Genomic DNA, 14,435 nt, shown 5'->3' on the forward strand with positions numbered 1-14,435 from the left:
GTGTTTTCCCTCTCATCTTACTACTGAAGAAATTGGCTTATGCTGTTGCAGGTAAATTCTGTTGGCATCCTGATCTCTCTGTGCAATGAGGCCACACATTGTCTCTGGAGGACAACTACCCTTGGGCAATCACTACCCCAGGACTTTTTAGCAGCAAAAATCCTCTAAATAATGTGGTAAGTTCAAGTGAGGGCTTTCACTAAATAACTTGTGCCTCTTTCACACTAGTCTAGCTAACTGCCACTCACCCCTCAAAGTCTTTCCTTCTAAGACACCTGGTACATCTCTATAATCTACTTTTTCCCTTTCTTCTGACTACGCTCTGATGTACTAATAGCTCTTTGGCAACATGGTTCAGCACAGGGCACAGCAGTCCAGGTGTGACTGCATCAGCACAGTATTTCTTATTCAACATTCAGCAATATCATTAGTCATCACTGCTTGCTGTGTAGAGGGCAAATGGAGTGATTTTTCCAGTCCAAACACTTTTAGTCATATATTAAGGCTGGCATGTAGAAGCATGCAGCCTGTACAGATCAGGTTCACTATTTCATTATCAAGCCTAGGTCCTTCTTTCACCAAACATTCCTAGATAAATAAAAATCTATGCTTTGCCATTTTGCTTCTGCATTTTAATATGAATTTCTCTGTGGGGGCTGAGGAGCTGATATTCAGTAAATGTAGTTAAACCACTTTTCCGTGATTATAATGAGAAGGACCTGGTGAGATTACAAGAAAGCAAGCCACACATACAATACAGGGTGGTTTGGTTTTTTTTGTTTTTGTTTTTTTGTTGTTTGTTTGTTTTTTCTTTTCAGTTTATATTAAAATTATAAATAACTGCAGAAAAACAGGATGTTTAGGAGATTAAAAATGTGCATTATTTCCTTTATGACATTGCTTCTTCTAAACTGATAATAGCACTGCACTATTTGTTCTCTGCAAGTCATCAAGCAGAGGTTGGGAAAGTGGATGTCTGCTCCCTAAAGCAATTTGTTTTAGCAATGCTGTTGAAACACAGTTCAGAATAATCTTTAATATGAATGAGAGGCTGGAACCACTTGAAAAGGCATTTGGAGGTTTTTTTCCAGACCTATAAACTTGCCTGTCTCTTGTTTTACTTATTCATTCATCATGTTTCCTGCTCCTGGCAGCTTAACCTTTCTGTGCCATCCACAGGTTCTTGCCTGGAACGTGCTAGGAATGGCTACCCCAGTGTGAGGACTTTGCTCTCCCTGTTGTGCCAGGCTCAGTTCTTCATAGCGGCCAGAATCCATGGGACTGGTTCTATCTCATTGCTACCTGACTTCAATCTTGCATCAGGAAGTGTCACCTAAATATGGCTGAACAGCTGGCTCATCACCCAAGAATGAGTAGACAGACCAGTAGGAAACCAGTGGTGATTACAGATGCAGGCTGGTTTACATTCAATACATCACAGTCCTTCTATTTGTCCCAGAATGTGAAAGGTTGCTTCTGTGGGACAGGATACTTATCCTCTGTCCAAGAAGCTGGAAGTAACATAATTAGGGGAAAAAAAAAAAAAAAAAGAAAAGAGAAGAAAAAAAAAAAAGTAGATTTACTTAGTTTTAGAGAAGGAAAAGGATTCTGATGATTGTCCAGCTTTCATTTAAAAGGAAAATCTGAAGGTCTTAATTCATTTCTTACTGGGATGGCAGGAATATTCATATTCTGCTTTAGTTTAACATGCTGTTTTCATGTAGTTTAAGGTTAAGATATCTCTTTTGCTTTCATCTTGATTTCCGCTGAAGTAATCTGCTACTTGTAAAAGGCAAAATGCAGGAGAGGGAATTGTGTAGGCAGTGTTGCCCCCTCTTGCAAAAGTATCAAATTTCATGCTGCTTTCTGTTTCACTTAAACCGCAGCTCCTGGAAGCAGGTGAGCACATGAAGTTTGCATTTTTCACCTTGCTAAAGCAGGTCAATTCTAACCCTCAAAGCGGCATAAAAAGGGCTGGGAATAAAGGTAAAATGCATCCCTACTATTTATCATTTCTTAAAATCTCTGTCTTGAAAACAAATAATGTTTTAAGAATTGCTTGTGGACAGATTTGAGAGCATCTGGAGTTACTGATATTAACGATGCAAAAGTGGTACTCAATTTGTTCATAACAAACAGTTTCTCAGTCATCTTCATCCAAGCAAGCCAGCTGCAAAGGAAATTTTGTCCTGCAATGGTATTAACTGCTACTATAGCACATTTTACAGAAAACTAAAGCCTGTCAACATGGCCAGGGGGAGCTCAATCACCTGCAAGTGTCTGTATTTCATAGAATCATAGAATTCTTAGAGTTGGAAGAGACCTTTGAAGGTCATCTAGTTCAACTCCCAGTGCAGTGCAGTACAGGTTCAAATGTTGAAACTGTAACTACCTGGAATGGCATGCATATGTTTGTGTTGAAGCACAGTGGTATTAGGCAGCCTAGTTTGCCTCTCAAGGTGTTTATTTCGACAGCTTTATGACCCCCAAGTTTGCTAGGTCCTCAGCAGCTGAAACTCTTTCTTTAATTTCCTGAGGAGAGAAAGCCCGTGTTCCCAACACAGCAATAAAAAGTCAGGTCTGATGAGTCCTTGATAGCTCAGAGAAGTCCAGCTGCACTGAATGGCACAGTCTTCCTGTAAAAGTGATCCAGCCTTGCCAGCTTCTCCTTGCAGTTAGCTTTTGTATCATTTTTGATACCAGGAGGTAGAATTCATGATTGCTGGCCCACATTATGGCTCTGCTGTATCTTGTATATACCTTGTAGGACATCATTTGGTGGACATGGTGGTAATGATTGGACTGGGTGATCTTTGTGGTCTTTTCCAACGTTAATGATTCTATGATTCTTTCAAATTCCTCTCTTGTGTCTACCTGAGTTGGGCAAATTACAATCTGTGACTTCATTCATATTGCAGGAGGACTCATCCTAAAGATCAGAGGACTTGTGTTTACACGGTGCTAAAAGTACACATCATGTAATGCCTAAACTTACTGGTAATACAATTTATTTTTGCCCAGCCTTGTGTGTTTAAGAAGCCTGATTTACTAAATGACAAAAATAATACTTATATACTTAGACACTTTACTTGGTAGAGACACAATTTTTTTTTAATGTTCATTATTTTGGATGTTTATTATGTATGAAAGCTACAGACTTGTAGCTTTAAATACAGCTACAATATGCTTTGCCTCCTGTACTAAAATATAAGGTGAATATATATGCAAATGATATGAAGATCAGCTGGGTTTTCTTAGAAAAGGGAAAGCATTAGAGGCTTTTATTTAGCACATGGTTTATGCTTTAAAAATTAGGGTTTTGTGAAAATCATCCTGATAAGCATGTTTGTCATGTCTCTTCAAATCATACAAATGCTTTATACCCTGTGGACTTTCAAACCTTTCTTTTTAAATACTCTGTAGCTTGTACTGAAGTAATCTCTGACACTAGGATTTTGACTGTTGAGAAAATAATTGCTTCTTCTGTGATCCTGATATGTAGCTGAATATAAAGTTATGCTGACACTATAGTCTTTTTCCCAATAGCCACAGATATCCTTCCTTTCATTTTATGGCTTCTGTTATCTTCACCCACCTTGCAGTGAATATCAGAGCTAGGGGTCTTATTTTAGATTGAGTATCACTCCTCATAATTAGGAATTCTAGCCTAATGGGTAGTAGCCATTTTATTGCTTGCTTTTTATGGTGTCTAAACAGAACTTCAGAGCTTTTTTCTTTTTATTAGTAGTAGTTTTTGTTTTGTTTTGTTTTTTTACTAGAAAGAGATAAAAAGAAATGAATAGATTGAGAACTGGTTAAATTATGAGTCTTGTAAAACCTTTTCTTTATCTTACCCTTAGTCTATTCAGAACAGAAACTCCTTGAGAAAGAATTGAAGTGTTACTTTAGTGTTATTAATAGGGTTTCTATTAATAGACTGAACTTTGCATTATTTTGTACGTGAGCCTTATAGGAAGTCCCTGGGACCAGTACATGAATGAATTAAGTGAAGTGATGAATTCAAAGAAATGATAACGACATACTGGAAAGACTGCTTCTTCTGAACAGCTGAGGAAGCTTAAAGTTGTTGGTATTCAAAATACTGCAAGCAGAGAACAGTGTTAATTTCCTTTTAAACAAACAAGAAGAGAAGCAGAGTTTGCTGTGTCACTGCCTCTGGTTTGGCAAACCTTGAATCATGCAAGAAGGTAGCTGAAGAGCAGCTATCCAAGAAAACAGCTATAAAACCTCTTTTATGTCAATATCCATAGGCTGGATTGGGATCCCTTCTGCCTCTCCAGCTGGTGTGTTGGTGGCCAGAGCACTTACAGAAGATGTCAGGGAAGTGGTGTGGGCCAGGTCAGGTCTGGTGAAACTCCAGCCAATTTTCCCAGCTCCTAATATCTCATTCCCACTTCTATTGATAGCCTGGGTTCCTATCCCACCCTGCTGTCGGTAAGCTCTTTCTTGCTGCTGCTTGTTGGCAGAACTCCACCCTAGCAGATCTTTTTCATTTGTATTATTTGCCCTGTTACTACTGACTCTCCCTTGCACATGCCTCCCTGAGGGTCTGAAAATTTCACCCTGTCTTATTCACAGCAGCTGTTCTCATTCCAGGAGTCTGTGTGAGGGCAGCCAGCATTGCCTGCTGTAGGGAAAAGTGCTTTAATCATCATGAGTGACAGGAAATAAAAGTCACTTCTTCTTAACCCTCTCCTTACAACGGGGCGGGTTACTCTGCAATGTGAGGGTCTGTGCCTCAGTTCATGTGTAGTCAAATGTGTGTGCATAATTAGCCCTTAACTTGCTCTTCTGTCTTTTTCAAAAATACTTTCTACGAATGCACACTCGTAAATTCACGGATGCATGTTCACATTAGCTGCATGGTTATTTCTAGTTATTTGTTAATCATTTATTAATAATGGTTCCAAACATCTCCTCCGCTGCCTGTATAGCTAAAAGAAATTGCACCATTCTATCATCCAAAAGCTGCTGTCTACGTTTGTTGTCTTTCTGTGAATATGTAATAGCAGAGTCTGGATTAGAAAACCTGGACAAAATTCCATCCGAAATACAACTTGAAAATGGGTTAAGTTGCCAAATTGGGTACATATCACCATCATGCTGTGTTCTCCTAAAGAGGGTTCTGTTTAGACTTTTCCCAGAAATGACTTTTGAATTAGTATTTTATTTAGGAATCATACTACAATATAATAATATAAAAATGAGTTGAATATGTCAGCCTTCAAGCATTTTCCTTTGAGAATTTGGAAACACTCAAGCTTCATTCCTGTTCTGAAAGCAGTGAGATAGCAAAATATGGAAATCCTTCATGAAACAAATTTTATAACCTCTTTGTGTTAATAAATCTTGATCTTGCATGCTCAATTCAAGCTATACTCCCTTAATTTCAGTGAGCTCACATGAGATCTAAGATATCAAATTCTCCTGAAGTGCAAACAGATGGGTGAAACACCACCTATTTGTAACATGAAACTTTCCCCACCAACCATCTAGGAAAATTAATTTTCACAGTGTGTGGAACTGTCATGTCTTCTCTGCAAGTCACATTAGTTGGAAGCCATTGAGCCCATTCAGTGGTGTTTGAGCAGCTTTTTTTTTTTTTTTTTTGAACACTGATCTTATGTCACACCACAGCTCTTCTGATTTTGGTTTTGGTGACTGCCTATTTTAACTCTAATGAATTTAGGATAATTGAATAATAGAATACCTTGTATGAAGCTGTTCAAAATGGCTGAACTGTCTAGCTGAAAAACTCATCTTGATGGACTCTTGTGGAGCCTTAGCTCTGTCTAGAAGTCTTCCTACTGGATTTTAGCTGTCCATCTGAAAAAAGAAAATGAAGAATGAAAAAAAAATGCACCCACACTTTCATCATCAGATGAAAATCAATTATGAACTATTTTAAGCTAATGGCTTTAGCACAAAAGAAATGAATGTGATTTTTTTTTTTTCCAACTGTGTCTAACTAATATTCTATGGGCTAGGCATTATAATTAATCTTAATTCAGCGTAAGAGGTAAAAAGGCATTTTTCAGTACTGGAGTTTTTCTACAAGCTCTCTGCTTAAGTAATTACTTCTTAACCTCTCCAGAACCAGTCTGCAGTGTTCAGTGCCGTTCCAGTTGCTTGTCAGAGTGTGTACATTATTTCCTGATTGTCTTTTTTTCTTTTTTCTCTCCTTCAAAAAAGCATCTATGTCAAACACATTGAAGCTACCAAAAGGAAAAATAAAATAATAAAGAAAAGATAAGAAGATGCAGGCAATTTTCTAATCTTTGATTCTCCTTCTGCTATGTCTGCCACCATTGCCTGAACTGCTTCTCCTAATGTCACTGCTCATAGTAAAAATACTGGCAGTTTTGGAGAAATTCATAATGGTTGTTTCTCCTTTTGGTGAAGGCTGCAGCCTGCACAAAGGTGTCTCATATGCCAGAATGTATGATATATCCAAACACATATCTCTAGGGCTATGGACAGTGTTAAAGATTGATGGGTATTGTCTTACTGAAACATCAAAAAAACTTAATGAATCATTGTGCTGTCCTTGAAACATCAATTTAAGACCACTGAGTTTTTTGCATGGGATCAGATCACTGATGTGTAACTTTAGAGACTTACATCTGTCCCTGGCCCTCCCTCTTAAGTCACCAAGCCTATTCTGTATTTGGTCAGGGAAAGAGTTTCTTTTCTCAGATAATGAGCTCTCTCCTTTTAGCACTGTCTTTTTATTCCATGTCACTGAACATACTTTACTGAATTTAGTAATAGTAGTCATAGTCATACAAATAAAAGGGTTTGTACTGAGATTTCCTACTGGATCTCTTTCTCTTGGGGACAGTACAGCTATGTGTCAAAGCTGCAGAAAAGCAAACAGTTCACCAAAAACTGTGCCTGGTGTTTGTATAAATTTGCAGGCTTGGAATTGGAATAGAATAGACAGATTTCCTGGGATTTATCTGTGCCACTTTCAGGCAATTTCAGACTTAGATCTGATACAGAAAAAAAAAAATGTAGTCACTGTCATTGGAGACAGGAGCAGAAGAAATCTTTAGCACAGGCTGTATATCAGGTGTTGTTTTGATGATTCTGTCTTTTTTGGTTGCCTAACCCTGAGGCTGGAGCCCCATGACTAGCAGCTAGGGCCCTCCATATAGAAGAGGACTTATTTAGTACTTAATTGGTCTTAGCTGGCTCTATGAAAGATAAGAAAGCCTGTTGGGGTTTGTGGCTGCTCAAGGCAATTATATCCACATTTTATATTTTTTCTAAGGCCCAAGGTGTATAGAGTATCCTACAGATGGAACATTATCAGAAAAGAATGAATATTTCTCATGGAATATAGGATAGAATAGGTAGATTATTTAGGTAGTAGTGGCTTTATAGCTTTTTGCTTTGTAATGTCATCCCCAAAAGAGACTGGACTAACTCATCAGATATTTGCAGGTTTATTCTTATTGGCTGTATCTACAATAGTTTTGCAGGAATTCTCCGTGACTGAATTGCAGAGGTTAGGAAGTAGATGCAGACTGTCTGACTATGTTGTCCATATGGATGTTTGAGGCACCAGAACTACAGAGCATGCTGTGGAGCACACCTGTCTCACATTATGGATGTAGTTGCTGGTACATAATGCCATCTGTCAGAGTTTTTCTTTAAATGTGTATCAAGAATTACTTACTTTTAAAAGTTGTTTGATTTCTCAGGACCAGGTAGACCTCAAAGGAGGAACTACATTGCTTATTCATGCTGGATGGTGAGTTTTTTGGGAAGTGGTGTTCAGAAATTCTGCTGTGCATATGTAGGCCTGATAAATACATGACATTCGATGCTTCTGTTTTTATCAGACATCTCGTCTGCTTGGATATAATGCCTTTCTTATCTACTCAGAGCCTGAAAAAGAAGAGTCTCACCTGAAGTAAGCTGTCCCTGACAGAATCTGAGGATCAGGTCCTGGAATCCATTTTGTATTTTAGGGTAGTTTCTCAAAAAGAAAATAGACTTAAATTTCACTGCAAGATATTTGTCTGCCTGACAGTTGAAGAAGACCAGTTAAGCAAACAGAAAAGGTGCTGAAAAGCTGAGTTCTGAGATGGTTAAATTCAGAATGATAGGAGGGAAAGGTTAATACATTAGCTACTAAGACAGCTGTTTGTTTAATGCTAAATCACTTCCTCATTGAAGGCAGCAGCTTCTGTTTCAAATTTATTTCCAAAGCTCTTATTCTACTGATCACTCTTGCCCTTTACCTTTTCCCTTGATAAACACAGTGTCTCTCCAGCATCTGTTTTCCTGCTCCTCCCTGGCCGTGTTGGTCAGTCAGGTAAGAGATGTAGGTACAAGGCAGAGACTGTGTGACTGTAGACTTGTTTCTATCATCTACTGCGTAACACCAACCTCTAACACAGGAAACAGTGCCACTGGTTTAGTGGAATGCTGTGTAAAGATCCACCTTCATAGAGAAAGGGGAGAAAAAACATGCTAATGAAGGTTCATTCTGCAGGTTATTTTTGAAGCATAAGTGATAATCCCTATAAGCAGATCATCTCAGACAGGAGACTCTACTACTTTCTGAATTTCTTCTATTACATTTTCATGTAATAGAAAATCTCACAGTTTGCCATATTATCACCTAGCCTAATCTACTCTATATGCTAGCCGATATTTTTTGAACTCTTGTTTTTTGTTTATATTCTTCTTTCACTCATTTTATCATTTATTGGCTTAATTCAAGTTTGGTATCTATGTTGAGAGTAGCTCAAGGTTGTATTTTAACTAATGCAATGCATGATTGAAAAGCCTTAGCGGATGCAGCGCCTTTTCTTCTATGAGTTGTTGTTGTTATTATTATTTTTATTTCAAGTTACCGTGCAGTAATTATTACTTCTTAAAATAGGATAATTTTAGGTTTTCGTGGAGAAAAATTAACATAAATTTTCATACAAAACATCTGTGTTTCTTGATATTTTAAGAATCACAGACATTTGAACAAGTACTTGCATTCTTAATTATTGATCAGCATATGTTTCTCAGTATCAAAGAACATGATTTCATAAATAGTAATGATCTGAATGTGATGGTTTTATTTATGAAAATATTCATAACTCCTTCTTTGGAGTTTTAGAATTCAAACAGTTTTAGCTTCTATTTAGGGAGGAATTTAGATGAATTACCCATATGTAATAACATAGTGAGAACATATGTCAGAACTGGTGTTAAAGCTGCAGCTTGAGGGGTTAGGAAGTGCAGGGGTAAAATGATAACTGCCAAAAGTCAAACTGAAACAGATCTTGTAAAGGAAATTTAAGCAAATTGTGAAAGATTTTTCAATCATGCAAATAAAAAGAACTAGAAAAAAAATGAAAACACTGTGCGGTGAGGATGGGGATAGATAATCTCATTTTCTATCATAAATCTCATCTTTGTTTTCTTAGAAGATGAAGTTGGAGGAGGGAAGAAGGAAGAAAGGACAAAGTAAGTGGCTAATGGGAAGTATGGGATGAAAATTTTCACAGCTAAACTACGAAAAATAAACTGTTTGTAGTCTCATTTCCCTCTCAATCTTAGCTGAAGGAAGTAGCATATAAAACTGGATGTCCAGAAGAAATATTTTATACAGTACATTCAATAAGTCATAAGTTTCTATGAACAGAAAACAAAAAATGTATTGCCTATATCTAGGAATTGAATCTGCAAGCCTATATAAGTGTATTTGTACATATGTGCTCATGCATTTTGAAGAGAGAATAATGAAATATGTACAGGGAAATGAACTACTCTTATCAGTAGAAGAACATATCTTAATGACATATATTCTTAAGTTTTTTTTGTTTTGTTTTGTTTTGTTTTCCCATAAGGTACATGCTTTTTTAGGCTAAAGAAATTTAGCAAGTGGAAGTTGTGGAGCTGTGTAAGAAATGTATAGTAAGAAAGTATCTGGTTTAGTGGAGAGGTGGCAGAGATTGTTGAGAGAAGCATTAAAACTGGAAGAATGTTATTACCAGTGTTCTTTAAGGTCATTTAAGGTCTTGTGGAGTATTTTCATAAATGAACCCAATAGAAAATAAGGAAGGACCAAATGCACTGTAGGGATGACATAGCCCTATGATGCATCGTGGGAATGGAATTCTACACTCCCAGCACTGGGTGGTGAGACACTGGATCAGGTTTCCCAGTGAAATTGTGAATGCTCCCTCCCAGGAATGATTCAAGGCCAGGCTGGATGGGGCTTAGAGCAACCTGATCTACTGGAAGATGTCCCTGCCTATACTTGGGAGGATGAAACTAGATGATGTAAAATGTCTCTTTCAACCTAAACCATTCTGGGATTCTGTGAAAAAAGAAGTAGGATGAAGATTAATACTTAGTCCAGGGTAGCATTCAAGTTTCAGATTCAGAACAAAACCTTCTGCTTTCCGTTGGGTTGCCACAACCTGGAGGGGGAAAAAAAAAAAAAAAAAAAAAAAAAAAAAAAAAAAAAGGAGGAGAAAGAAACAGACCTGTTCTTTGGTCATAGAATGACTATTTTGCATAACTTTGAGTGATCTGGACAAAGTGTGAAAATGGGCAGTTTCAGGTAAGATACAGTCAGTAGAAATATTAATTTCATTGAGACTCAACTGAAGCCTTATCTAGAATACTGTGCAGAGAGCTGTGCTCTACAATAGCTGGGTAAGATTAAATAAGCCTGAATCAAGTGGGAGCTATCTGAATAATGTGGGGAATGAAAATCTATGAGTATTGACCTGGCTAATCTAGTGAAGGATGAAAGGAGATTGATCACCCTCAGTAAATACAGTGCTACAATGCAAAGAGGAAGAAGTGTGTATAAATTACATGTGATTACACCGATCTTAAAAATGGAGTTATCTAACCATCAGAGATGTGAATCCATAAACAGCCTTTCAATAGTAGTGGCAGATGTAAACTACACACCTGATCCAAAGATAGGTCTCAAGTGTTTTTTGGAAGCATTTTATGGTGTGATGCATGTACAGAGATAGACTGGGTTTAATGATCCCAGACCAAGTGTCTCCAGTTAAGCCCGTGGCCCTGATGCAACCTACCAGGCAGACCCTCTGTGCCAATGTGAGTGTTTTTCATTATGGAGAGAGGGCCTGGAGGGCTCTGGGTTTGTCCTGCAGCACTTTTTGTCCTACAGCCATTTCCGTATGAGCTGGCAGAGCAATCATTGCGGAATGAGTATTCATGCAACCGCACACAGTTTCTTAGAGGTTACGTTTTGACTGAGTCTTTGTCTACTTTTACCCTTTGACATCCCTCTTCCTTCATTTTCCCTTTTACCACGTACTCTGTTGATTTTCTTTACTCCTGGTCACTAAGAATGCTTTCTCTTCTCTACGTCTTCCAACAATATTTGCAATATTGCATGCAAATAATGCTAAATCTGGCTCTTTGCTTCTAAACACAGTAGTCATACACAAAGATGTTCAGTCTCCTGAGGCATTATTTCTTTCTAAAACAAGTTAAGGTCTAAGTTATGTATTTCAGCGGCAATTTATAAAGATTATACCAGTCTGTTGTACTATTTTCTCCAAAGGAAAAGTATCTGTGTTCGATGACACATTAAGGAGAGGTAGTTCAGAGAGAAATCCTGGCCTTGGTTGTCTGACTCATTGTCAAGGCACCTTTGTGCAGCTCTTTTTTTCTTCTTCTTCTGTTAGCATCTCTTCATTGCACAAAAGGATTTGAAGTAAGTCATGGAAAAGAAAGGTTGTGGCTTTACTGCAGGGCTACCAGCTGGAGGCTTGTGCAGATGAAAGCAAAAGTCCCCCAAACAGTAGCATTTAAGAGATGTCTTGGAGTTTAAACTAAATATTCACAATAAAATAGTATGTATCCTACTGTGCTGAATTTTATGAGCTGTGTGTTAAGTACCACCCAAGAGCAGAACCAAATGAGGGAAATCTGTGGGGAAATGTTCTCTTGAATCACAAACCTGGCTGAACTAACTTGAGAATCTGCTTCTGTGATGAGATTTCAATGTGTGAAGCTTTCAGCCACATCCTTCTGTTTTCACTCCACTCGAAGAAATTAAATTGTTTTTTGATGGATAGATGGAAAATTAAGGTCCTGTCTCATTTTTGGAGACAGTAGATAAATCTATGGCATCTTACATGAGAATTAATAGTGTGCCCCAAAGGAATTTAGGTGTTCTTTCTCATTAGCATTCTGCAGGACTTCATATGTCTACTGATTTCCTCACTGGCATTCAACAAGTACAGATTGTTTAAGATTTTCAATGAATTCCTGTCTTTTCTGTTGTTAAGTGTCTGCAATTATATTATTAAAATACCTAGAAAGGGACTCCAGTAAACTGATGTCAACTAAAGGGCAGCTATGCACAAGTAATTTGCTACAATGAGTGAAAGTCTAACAGCATGATCTTCATCAGTGTCTCTTGTTGATTTCATTTGGAAATGTGCAACCACGCTTCATCTGAAATGTGTCCACAAGGTCGATATATTGGAGTAATATAGATTGTGAAATGCACTGACTTGCTCTTCTCTAGGGCTCATCATTTAGGTTGATAGATGCAATGCACTCTGAGAGCTGTTGTCTTCACTGACAACAGAAACAATGGCATCATCTGGCCAAGCTAGCAACAGCCTGATTTTGAGCTCCTCCTACTCACAGGTTAATTCCATGTCACATTGTTCCGGATAACACTAGAACAGGATATTTGTGAGGGTAGAAATGTATCTTTTTAGTGTGTGCATGTACTTCAAAGAGACTGCTGAAAAACAGCTTGTGTTTTGGGTTGGAATATTTATGGAGCATCTTGCACATAATTTTTAAATTATGCCGTTTAGCACCTTCTTCATGCCATATGCTCTGCCATATCTTTTTGAGCTCCTGTTTCTAAATCAGATGTTATTTCTTGTATACTAAATCTCACAGTTCTGGGAAAGATGCGTGGGGAGAAAAGGGAGGGGGAGATACTGCTTTTTTTTTTTTTTAATATATATATATTTTTTAATATACAGTTACTGAGCTAACATATTTGATGCCTCTCTTACCCCAGCCCCCAAAATGAAATGTAGTTATACACTTCAAAGATGTACAACAGATTTAGATAAAGGCTATCTATTTGTGGCTATTGCATTTTATGAGTAGAAGGAGTTGTGTGATTAATGTATCTGTCTGTGCACTCTTGTAAGTCCAATACTCACCCTAGACTGGTGTAGAAGCTAGTGTAACTGTGAGTAACCATCAGGACAATGACTCAAATACCTGCTAGGTCCTAGTTTTCCCTGTTATTAAAGCTGTCCTTAAGTGGAGCAGTTTTAAAAGAATCAGAGCTTGTGCTGCTGAGAAAGTTATTGCTTGTTCCTCTATTGGTGAGGGGTAAGCTGCCTTCTGTAACTGTACTTCACATTTTTCATTGACCAGGGCCATTACCTCAATGTAAATGCAACTTGCTTCCCCAGTTCACCTCATCAGATTAGCTTGTCTCCCTCTAACTTTCTCATACACTCTGATCTGGAATATTGTCTGTGCAGCTGATTAGGAAAGTGTCTCGTTTTACAGCCTCTACTCCTCCATTTGCGTCAGGTAGTGTTAATAAACAATCCAATTAAGGGACTGAAAGTAAAGAAGTCAGCATATTTTTTAAATTATATTAAAATTCAGGATTTTAAATGTGATTTGGGTTCACTTAGTCTCATTTCTGGAACATATTTATGAGTTTATAAACTTGGAGCTAGTCTATTACGTCCCCTCTGCTTGTGTTCTTTGCAAACTGTTTACAATTGTGTACCATCCTATTGGGGAGTAAATGACTAACACATAGACAAGATACAGTTTTTATGCATATACAGTGGATGTCTACAAGTAACAGAGGACCTAATCAGTGTGGGATCTGTAAGGGTAAGAACATTGACCTCTCATTGCCAAATGTTTGTCTGGTAATTTCATTATTTGCAATTGTTTTGTTGTAGGGCATGAGGTTTTCAACACTCCTGAAATTCTAGCTTCTAGTGTAGGCCTTAGTCTGTTATTAGATGCCTAATCTCCTGCACCTGTGCTCTTGAAAAGTTTTGCCAAAGTTTCCTCTGTATCTGCCTGTCTCCAAGCGTTCCAAAATGAGAGTTTTATTCTGGATGATTGATGGGAGATGTCTCAGCTCTGCATCTAAAGCATAACACTGTAAATCATTGGGTTTCATTTCTTAGGAGTAAAATTATATTCACCTTTTGCCACCATTTGTCATTCTGAAGCTAGGCTTGATACATGTTCCTGGTTAAATTCTGAGAAATCAGGGCATGTATCTTACGAAGACCGTGCATGGTAGCCTTATACACATGAATGTATGTCAACAGAGGAAGCAGGCTTGTATTTCCCAGATTGCTTTCTACGTGATAATATGCTTCTGCATATGACTGCATAAACCT

General features: G+C 37.8%; 1 long non-coding RNA gene across 9 annotated transcripts in view; it reads left to right on the plus strand.

Annotated features, from left to right (window-relative positions):
* Positions 1 to 14,435, plus strand: part of LOC116242308 (uncharacterized) — a 346,694-nt gene that overhangs the window by 165,845 nt on the left and 166,414 nt on the right. For 5 of the 9 annotated variants that reach the window (XR_016471817.1, XR_016471816.1, XR_016471810.1 and 2 more), the window contains one exon: positions 52 to 176. The exons of the other annotated variants lie outside the window; for them this stretch is intronic. This is a non-coding gene — a long non-coding RNA (uncharacterized LOC116242308). The remainder of the gene's footprint in view (positions 1 to 51; positions 177 to 14,435) is intronic. 9 annotated transcript variants of the gene reach the window in all.

This window comes from Phasianus colchicus, chromosome 1 (assembly GCF_987193195.1).
Source record: "Phasianus colchicus chromosome 1, bPhaCol1.hap1.1, whole genome shotgun sequence".
In the NCBI taxonomy this organism is placed as follows: Eukaryota; Metazoa; Chordata; class Aves; order Galliformes; family Phasianidae; genus Phasianus; species Phasianus colchicus.